At 46.3% G+C, this 10,784-nt stretch overlaps 1 protein-coding gene across 1 annotated transcript in view; it reads right to left on the minus strand.

Moving 5' to 3' along the window:
- The window catches only part of LOC149341412 (oxytocin receptor-like), a 32,790-nt gene extending 23,237 nt beyond the window's left edge, over nt 1-9,553 (minus strand). The window contains exon 1 of the mRNA XM_089541966.1: nt 9,306-9,553. The gene's annotated coding sequence lies outside the window, so the exon portion shown is untranslated. The remainder of the gene's footprint in view (nt 1-9,305) is intronic.
- Nucleotides 9,554-10,784: the final 1,231 nt, after the last annotated feature.

The following is a 10,784-nucleotide window of genomic DNA, read 5'->3' on the forward strand; positions in this document are numbered from 1 at the left end:
AGCAGAAAACTGCGACAGGGCCATGAAATATTTATTGCAATAATACTGCGATGAAGCTTAGGGAGATATGCACGCCAAAGGCTCGTCATTAGCTGAAAACATCTGACGGCGTCATTTCGCAGAGCATTAACGACCCCCAGGGAGTGCTATCGTAGCTTCGGCGACTCCGGAGCGCGATAGAAAGGGTCGCACATCATTCGTTAAATACGGTTTTTCTGATGCCTGAGCGCCAGCCGACGCCGCGACCTGTTACATCACTTTGGTTCGCCTTTCCTGCTCTCTGACATGACCAGGGGATATTTTTCTAGTCTTTGTTTGTTGGCTAGCTTGCCTAGTCAGCTCATAAAGTTATGCAGGCAATGTACATTATCATTCAGTCACATCATATTACGTATGTGTGCATTTTGTTGCTACCCACCGCTTCCGTTTCATCTTTTCTGACAATGTAGCTTTTGTACATCCACTCCAATAAGACTGGACAGCTAGCAATACGACAGCCGGACGTGGCAACCGAGTGCGACAATGTGGCGTAATATAACCGAGACAAACTTATGAAAGACGTAGGCGCCTTTCCTTATAACGCAATCATCACGAGAACCCTGAGCGACCTCGCAACGAGATTCATACGTACGTCTATTTTCATTTCTGCTTGGTTGTTGAGGAGATTGGCTAACATTTTTGCAGTTGCGCCTTCGTGCTTCAAACAGCATCATGCGCTCCTGACTTTTTCAGCGCATAATTTACTTCAGGCTCATGATTGTTGCGCAGCGCTCATAAGGAGGCCAGTAATGATAATAGCGTAAGTGAGGCCGCTGACTTGCCCCAAATTTAGCTTAACGATCTTTTCTAGAAAGGGGGGGGGGGAGGGGAAAAGGACGATGGGATAGATATTCAAAGAAGGCAGAGGCTACATTTGACTAAACTTTTGTTTAATGGAAATAAATATAAAGTTAAGGTAGGTTATTTTACGCCACGCGTGCATTCAGTGCACTGTGTTTATGTTATTGGTACAGTGTTCTTTTGTGTATGAGTTAGAGGCCGTGGTTAGTAGCAGTGGAATCAGATTTATAAATGAGTTTCTGTCCTGTTTTGTACTACCTTGTCCTTGTGGCAATCTTCCAAGGTATGCTGCAATTGTTTCTGACTTAGGTACGTGAATTTAGGTCGTTCATGGGTTTAGATCTAATTTACATGCATTTTTTGTTAAAATGGTCCCGTGTGCTGAACAAAATCAAATTGTGCCCGTGCGCTAAATTCTTTTTCTGAGCAAGTAGTCTTCGTGAGGCTCGCGCCTTTCGCATTTCTCTCCGGCTTTCTGTACATCGCACAAGCGGGAAGAACAGCTAAACCAGCAAATCTAAAACAATTTTGCCTCCCGCAGTATTCGGCTTTACGGGAAATAGAAAGAAAGAGGGCAATGTGCAGATTTAGCGACCTTAGCATAACCATCTGTAAGAAATGGCAGCTTTCTTACGTCCGCTATAGTCGGTGACTTGGTTTCAAGTGGCATCTTTAACACACCGTTTGAAACACGCTCTTAGCAGTAAACCTCCTCTAACCAAATTTATCGCATCTGCTATTGCCTCTTGATGCGCTGTTCTGACGTTTTGGGTTTAACGTCGCTTCCGCTAAGCAGTTTTCGCTTTGTAACTAAACGGCTTCATCTCCGTTTAGCTTGCGCGTTGCTAATCAAGATACCTCGATGTAACTAAGCACCATTGGTTAAGTCGACTGCACCAAAAGAGTTATAGACGCTAGGCCAAAAATTAGGCAGTGGATTAGCTATGGTTAAGCCTGGTTATACAAGTGAAAAGCTTCAGTCATGCGTGGTTTGATGGCCGTCCACACACTGCCCGTACGGAGGCGGAGGAGGATACGGAAATCGGCGCGGTTAAAACTGCCCGCAGGAATGCGGAGAGGATGGTTGTCGGCTGCGACGCAGGCAACACGCGGCAGCGACAACCAGCGACAGCGAGGAGGCGACGCACATGCACAGTAGCGCGCGGCTGCGCCGAAAGGTCAGGCGACGGCTGCGGCAGCGGCGAGAAGCGACCACCTGCGCGGCGCGTGACGTCACTCGGTTTCGCGCATGCGCGTAACTCACCAGTTCGGCTCACGCGGAGTTCGGCTCTGTCCCGCGTAGTGAAGCTTTTCGCTTCAAAAACGTGTTGGACTGGGTCGAGAACTGTGTGCCAGCAGATGGCGGTTTCTTCAGCATTAAGCGCTTGGGGATCCATTGCGTTATTAGTTGTCTTATTAAAGTTCCATTATTCCTTATGTCATTCAATTCTTCATTACCAATTTGAGATGCATTTACTGTTTTTGAGCGTGTTCTTTTGCGATGTTACTTTTTTCAATAGTTGCCGCTGTGAGTGCGCTTTAATGCGTGCGCGTTGTGTTCTACTGGTGGCGTTATGACCGAGGTGGCTTTATGCGACACTTTCGTAGGGGACGCCAAAGCGCGGGCGTATATGAGGGCTGCTTAGTTTACATTTCGGAACCATTCATCAAGAAATAAAGGCCCCCTTAGGTTTTATTAAAAAAAATTCTTGAGAGCACACCGCCTTCCTTTAACCAATCCAGTCGAAGGAGTTGGAGATTTCTGGCTCCTCGCTGCGGAGAGAGAGCGCCTTTTTTTTTCTATTAAATGCTGGGGAACTTTGGCCTGAGGTCGGCATATTGGCTATTATATTTGATTTTGTGTCCCTAAATATTTCTTGTTTTCGTTAAGAAATGCCCCGTAGACTACGTTTTACCGGCGCGTTTACTGGCGTTTTAGCGCCGAAATATTGAAAGGCTTGACGACGCACGCTATAAGCATGAGTAATTGTGCGCTAGAAGTTAGAAAGAGGAATAGAAATAAAGAATATAACAGGGAGAAGTAAAGGGAAGGACAGGCTTTTTTTTTTCAATTTATATGCCCTGGCCTTGTCTCTGAGACGAAAACGGGCGCAGCTTCGAATTCAAGGACACGGTCCCTCCGGTGTCTCAAAACAAAAGCAACAATAAAAACATACAGAGGAAAAACAAATGATGTTATACGAACCCAACGCTTGACCGCTTTGTGGGTCGAAGAACGCTTTATTTACGCGCGAGTAGGGCGGTTCCAGTCCATTGCGTGGTCACGGATATTAAGCTGCATGATAGAGCTGGGCAAAGCACTCCTCTTCAGCGCGCGTGTATGTCGGCGTAAGGAAAGAAAATAAAAAAGTAAGAGCTAGAAAGCGGCGCAGGCTAAGCGCTCGCTGGCGCTGAAGTTACGATGGACGTCGAAGCGAACAGTCATTTTGCGCAGTGCTATCGGAACCCTTGTCTTTTGCCGTAAATTGACGCAATACGCGGCCATCAGCCGATTGCCCATTCCCGAGAAGCTGCAAAGAAATCGGCGAGTGAATTCACGTAACGGATGACTAAATAAAGCGTTCGTTTTCGACGGCAAATATCGGGCAGCCTGAGACTTCGACATTAAATTTCGCGAGATATATCGTCCCCTTGTTACATCGACCTACGGAGTTTGCAGAGCATGGTTTAGACTCTTGTGGAAATAGCCGAAATGGAGAAACGTGGGCTGATGTATGGGCAACTGCGAATCGGGGGTGATAAAGGAAATGGTTCTATCCTCTAGAGCGCATGTATCTTTATGTGGACAAAATAAAGAGATAAAAGAAAAGATTCACGTCCAGTTTATCCTCGAGATGCGTTTATCTCCCGGAGGTGGTACGTTTTTGCAACCGTCAGAAGTGTTGGAGTCGCTCTAAGTAGCGGCATTTAAAAACGTGGATTGCAAGCTGGCGCACAAGGCGACTGCCTTCTGTCAGCGTATCGCTTACGCAATATAAGAGCGAATCAATGTCACATAGCTCATATGTTTAGAGCGACTTTAGAGAATGGAGGAAACAGCGGAAAAAAAAAAAATAATCCGCAAACGTGCCAGCCGCTTGAAACGCGTTCGCATTACGTGAATGAAAGTTCATAATCATCTCAGGGACTAAGACAAATTTCCGCTCTTTATTCCTGGTGCAAAGCGACATGTCTACCCGAAATAAAACTCTACGCACTAACAACAGAAAGATACATAAAAACAACGAAAGTTCAGTAAAAGGGCACAACTTCTTTTCGAGGAAGCGCCATGTCTGAATGAACAAACTACAAGCCGCTTCATCATGGCAGATAAACTTGCCCGAGGCTACATTGAAAGATGACTTAATTATGCGCTAAATTAACGAACCAGGAAAAATACTGAAAAAGGGCTAGAATAGCGCTTGTATTAAGGCTCACTGATTAAAACCGTGCGTCGGCCGTGGTGCAGCGATTAACGCAGGAATTTAAACAGTATTTAAACACGCAATTACTAAAAAAAAAACGCGTTTTTTTAATGACAGCGAAGGGCCGAATACCGCGCCGCAAATAACGAGGGTAATCACATTTGTGTAATATATCGCAGGCTCGTACACAGCTGCTTATAAGCTTGTGTATTTTTCAAGCGACGAAGCAATGACATAAGCATCGCGAATCTCTCATGGCCGACGGGCAAAGCAGTAGAATTAATCTTTCTGTCGCAGCGGGCTGCTTCTGAAATGGAGATCTGGTTTCGACGCCTGGCCAATGCGGTGAAAAATTGCTGGCTCCAGAGGGCGCCTTTGCGAATTCACTTGGCGGAAGCAAATCTCCTATTGGAGGAGTATTTTAGAAGACACTCTAGCTAATACGAACTGTCATTAACAAGCCACCGTGGAAAGAATACTTATGAGACAGGAAAAAAATAAAAGGTGTAGGCGAGGGAGCCATACATTTGTATAAAACGTGATAGGAAGAAAAAAGTGGCAGGGGAAGCATACCACCGAGCAGACATGAGAGAGCATAGTGTTACGGTGGATAGTCGCGAGGCGAAGACTACGTTCTTTTGGACGCTGGGCAGTTGACGACGAGGACGTTGCGGTTAGTGCTTGGGGTGACTTGGTTTGGTGTGCCTTCTGACTGCGGCCTGTCGCGCCTGCTGCTGAGCTAACCCCTTTAATATTATGTTTAGCATGGTTAGCTCATCGTTTTTCTTTGCTGGGTCGTCGGCAACATCTGGCGACGATATTAGTTTGGTAGTAGTATTAGTTGATAAAGACGACGAAGTGCGATGCGCAGATCCAGATTGTGCTGCAGTTTAACTCGAATTGTGGTCGGCAGCTGCTAAAGACCATTTCTGCAGAATGACTGTACACCTAAAAGAATTGTATGCCAAGATCGAGTATGAACCGGAGTGGAACTCACTCTTAGTGCTGTGCTGTTCATTGCCTTTTTTTCTACTTATTTGTTGCTTAGATGTGTCGTGTTTGATGTATTTGCTATGTATTCCGAATTGACTGTTTTCTCGTGCTTCGTTACTTGCGTGTGTTGATGTGGCACTGTCTTCTTAATGTTTGTAGATAGCTCATGTACATACATGGGCGTCCGGAGGGGGGGGCAAGGGGGGGCGGCTGCACCCCCCTGGAAAATCACTCACTCGAACCGTGAGTGATGGCCGCACGCCAGGGGCGGTGGTGCGCTCAGCCAAAAGGGTAAAAGCAGCCCCGCTTCCACACTTTGGGTCACATCTGCGAAATGCCGCGTCCGGGCGCGCGTCTTTACGCCGTTTTCAAACGACGCCATCGTTAGCTGTGTTGAAGGGCGACCTGTTGCAGACATACAGCGGCACCGGCGAGCATGTGTTTCGAGCCGTCTTGATATGGGTGTCTGGTTCTTTGATCTCTAAAGAGATAGCGACACGGAGCCAGACAGTGCACAGGGCATCTTGTTTTCGCCTTCGTCGCTCGCTATAATCAGGATACGTTCGTACGCCGGCCACCCATGAATTCTTCAGGAGGGAAGGACAAATCAGCCGTGTCCACCCCCGCTTTGTCGGGCTGCTCAGGGGAAAGCAGGCGATCAGTTGGCGCCGCCGCCGCTCGCTGTCTCCTCCGATCGCAGTTCGGTAGAAGCGCCGCTTTCAGAATCTTCGGCAAAGGGGATTAGCTGCTTTTGTTCACGGCGACGCAGTCTCCAGAGGCGCCCCCACACCAGCGTTCCTTGCGCCTTCTCCGAAAACCAGCGCCTTTGGTCAACGCAGCCCGATGGCGCCTGCCTGACTCGCCTGTCACCTCTGGCTGGGCCTCAAATCACAACAGCGCCCATGTACTGTGCGATGTCAGTGCGTGGTAAAGAGACCCAGGTGGTCGACATTATCCGGAACTCAGTACTACTCCGTCCCTCATAGCCTGAGTCGTTTTGGGGCTCTGAACCCCATAAAAACACACAAAACAAATTTTCCGACGGGAGTGGCGAGTGTCCCTTCCCCTCGGAAGTCGCGCGGCGTTCTTTTCACCCCCAAAGTGCGCATTCGGGGATATTGCGGACGAGAAAACGACGAGCGGCGAGCCGACTGAGCAGTGTGTGTGCGGTTGCTCGACTGTGCGGATACGCGAGCAAGATGGAGCGAGGTGTATGAAGCTGCGAGCGTGCATTTATCTTGCAAATATGTTTTCGTTGTATATTTAGTCATCTTTTGTTTTCAACGTACGCGTTCAACCGTTTTTCCAATCAATATGAATGTGCACCGAGAGCTTGTAATGAAGCACAGAAATGAATTTATCACCCGTGTAATTACGCAATTCGCCCAGAAAAATCCGAGGCGCCTACAGTTGCTGTTCAAGGAAGACTGACTGAGTGACTGTAGTTGCGTGTTTGTGAACATATTGTGCTGTGTGCTGGTCATCAATCCGGGTGAGTCGAGAACCCGTATGCAGCAAGACTGAACACGCTTCTCCACGAAGTGATAGTGTCTTTTTGCATTTATTATTAATTTTAATTGTTACTTCGTTGATAAAATCTAACGTATCTCTCCTAGCCGCGCTTTAATTTGCTGTTTGTAATTTTTCTTTCGTGCGTGCATTTTACTTACTTTTTATTTATATATGAATAAATAAATTTACGCCGCAAATAGCGCATTTTTGCTACGAATATACCCCTCCCCCCCCCCCCTCCGGCGCCAACAACCAATGGGGCCCCCCCCTGCAAAAAATTCTGCGGACGCCCTTGTGTACATAAAACATCGCATTATTGTAATCAATACCATGTTTGAAAAAAAAAATAGGTTTGGTTTTGTGGGGTTTAACGTCCCAAAGCGACTAAGGCTATGAGAGACGCCGTAGTGGAGGGCTCCGGAAATTTCGACCACCTGGGGTTCTTTAACGTGCACTGACATCGCACAATACACGGGCCTCTAGAATTTCTCCTACAAAGAAATTCAACCGCCGCGGCCGGGATCGAACCCGCGTCTTTCGGGTCAGCAGCCGAGCACCATAGCCACTGAGCCACCGCGGCGGCAAAAAAAAAAGAAAAAAAAATATAATAGTGCGCTCGTGCAGTGGCCAGCGAAGATGATCTGTTTGCGCCGCCGCGGGTTCGAATCCCAGACGCGGCGATATTTAAGTTGTTTATGGTTTTGCCAAGGTCATCCTCAAGGTCAAGCTTCGCACGAACTCGGTGACCTGGTGTGAGCTGGTGAAAAAGTGTTTTAGCACTAAAAGGGCGGTAAAGGATGCCATGCTTGTATCTTGCGCTAGACCTTGTTGTAATGGTAGCAAGAAAAAATGCGCAACAACCACTTCTTTTTTTTTTGTGTGGGATGCAATGGTGAAAAATAAAATAAAAACAGATATCCCACATAAGAGCTGTAATAAATAAGCTTAAAGCCTGCACTGTTTTGCATATAAAGCAATTTCGTACTTAGAGCTCATTTGTTCTCAGCCGGTACAAGAAAGATTTGTGTTAGCAATCAGACTCGCTTTCCAATACTATTTGTAGCTTCGATAGTTGAAATGCATTTTTAACTGAATTTTGTGTGCGCCTAAAAACTACTACAGACAATACCCCTCTCTATTCTGTTTAAAGGAACACTGAAGTCTCAATCAAATTTTTGCCCTTAATAAAAGTCGATTTTATGGTTCTTTCTTAGTATGCCGTTGCTTTTATGCAAGCAAAAGATGAATTTATCCCTGAGAAAATTCAATTAAAATTTTCGCATCACTCAATCCAAACGTGACGCATACACTAGAAAGGACTGCGTGGTCACCATACTGAAATGAATGACCACGCAGTGAACCTCTGAAATCCGTGCCCAAAAAATTGTACCAATGCACCGTAGTTTACTTGCGAAACCGGCTGGGGATGGCGACATGTGTATTTCTTTAGTTTAAACCTTTTTCAGCTTCTAAAAGCTCAGCAATCAGTGAAAGTAGCGAGATTGAAATTGGCTTGATTTGATATATAGATACAGGCCTACTTTGATTTGCCCCCATTGTCCCTTTAATGTACGTATATGCTCTTTGTATGCAACTTGACTGAGGTGCAGTAGCGGCTGTCTACGCGTTCGCAATAGCACACAGAGATATCTGAAACCGTTCTTGTGAATCCGCAGGGGCAAGTACGATTGCGTAAGGCTCTAAGCAGGAGGGTTGAGATACGTCAGAACATAGAAGAGGCGTTGTGTTAATTCGACTAAAAGCGTACGCGATAAGCAAGGGCCCGAACTCTCTGAGATAAAACAAATAAAAAACCAAGATTTTGCTACTCAGATACGGATAAAGAACTGCCTATAAAAGATCCAAAATCTCATTCTTTTTGTCTCTTGCCTTGATCAGTTCTCGTACATACGCGTTTGCGTTTTAGCATTGTGGTCTCGAATAGTGAGGTAGTGCGATGTTAGACACTGTGAGACCGCATGCTCAGTGCGAATCAGCGAGTTGGTGCTGTGCAAGAATAAAATGTCGGCGCTGGTTTTCGAATGCCAGAGGTGGCAGTATTTAGGTCGCATAAGAAGACCGCTTTGAACTCATTACTCGGTCGCCAAGGGGAATAAATAAAATCAACACAAGTTGAAACAAGTAAATTAGGAATAAAGCAAAAAATATTAATAGCATATAAGTGGAAATAAATCCAAAGAGAAATAGAATAGAGAGCAGAAAGGAGAGAAATCAAAGGAAGGGGAAGAACAAAAATGAATGTGCAAAGAAATTAAGAAAGTATGAAGGAAAGAAAGGAAGATATATGGAAGGGAAATGGAAAGAAAGAAGGAAAGGACGAAGAAAGAGAGAAAAGATAGAAAGAGAGAAGGAAATGGAGAAGAAAGGTAGAAAGAATGAAAGGAAGGTAGAAAGAATGAAAGGAAGGAAGGAAGGAAGGAAGGAAGGAAGGAAGGAAGCAAGGAAGGAAGGAAGGAAGGAAGGAAGGAAGGAAGGAAGGAAGGAAGGAAGGAAGGAAGGAAGGAGGGCGCTCACCTTTTCACAAATCACTTGCACTCGCTTTCTCCCAGAAAATTTGGCACTTGAAATCCAACATGTGCGGGACACCGGTTGGCCACCCGCAAAGCTGCTCTCGACTACGTTTCGCAGCAAATATTCAGTTTCACACGCAGAAAGTAAACCACCGAACTCTGACCTCCTAGCCAGATCACCGAATCTCCGCTGCGGCCGCCTGTCCCCGCTGTTCTGTCATCGCCGACAGACACGCGCGCGCACGCAACACAGCCTGACAGCGAACCCGTCAACTCGAACTGCTTTGTTGGCTTGTTGGACAGCGGCGTCCGCTTAAAGCGCCTCCGCTACGGCCTCACCTTTCCCCATTTTTCCCTCAGCAGACTCTCTCTCCTCTCCGCTTCGGAGGAGCTGGCCACGTGGGCGGGTCACGTGACGCCGGAATCACTTCGCGGTTGGGCGCGGCCTCTCCAGACGTGGAGGGGGGAAAGTGGCGGGGGAGGGAGGGGGCACCGGATGACCAGGGCATGAAAGAAATGAGAAGCAAGCCACGTGGAGAGCTTTAGAGAACACCCCGAGATATTTATCGCTTAATATTTTCTTCCACTTTGACTTGCGTTACGTTTTATTGAATGCCTACTCCAGAAAAAGTTGCACTTTTGAGCCCGCTTGGCAGATTGCCCCTCGCTAGTTCTCCTTTGAAACAAATATTTCAGTGGTGCTTGAAAAGTATGCGCACAGATTTGCTGCACGTGGCGCAGTCCTCTCCTGTCTCCGTTGGGTGAGGGGTGCTCTATCTGGGCAGCTCAATGCCAGTATTGCGTACTGCTCGCCGTGAAAGTCGAAGTGCTGTGAATATGAGTGGGCGCCTTAAAATATTCGAATAACATCTTGATAGATTTGCAGGTTTCTGTAACGACAAGAATACGTTTCTACTGCGCAGAGACAAAATTTCCGACCCACTGGTTCTAGGGCTCGCGGATTGCGCAAAATACATATATGCGGCATTAATTGCGAATAGTTAAGTATTTTATTCCGGCGTCCCCCCCCCCCCCCCCCCCCCCCCCCCCATTTTAAGCAGCACATTATATTGGGCATAAAACGATCTCCTATTTCGAAATGCGCAAAATTCCAAGATTTTGTTGGAAAGATGGAATTTCAATAACTTGAAGGGAAATGTGAACATAAATTTACATGACATTGCTTTTATTTCAGGAGGTCCGTAATAGCATATTCTTTCGCGCCTTTACGAAAGAAAAGTAAGGATTTGGTGGTTTTGTTTATTCCGTCCTTGTTCGTTCGATTTCCCTTTCATAATTCTCGGATGGAAAGAACTAAAAAATGAAGAAACGAATCCGGTTTGACTGTGTAAGAAAACAAAAAATGCCAAATAACATTAGTTTAATTTATTCCATTAACTAGGCTAATCGGCGCTTGCAAAACGGATAAGATTAGTTACCGTCTGTGCTTCAAACCTGTCTGAACTGATAAGGTTTGGTAAAA

The sequence above is a fragment of the Amblyomma mixtum genome, chromosome 5 (genome assembly GCF_055824585.1).
Source record: "Amblyomma mixtum isolate Tamu chromosome 5, ASM5582458v1, whole genome shotgun sequence".
Classification (NCBI taxonomy): domain Eukaryota; kingdom Metazoa; phylum Arthropoda; class Arachnida; order Ixodida; family Ixodidae; genus Amblyomma; species Amblyomma mixtum.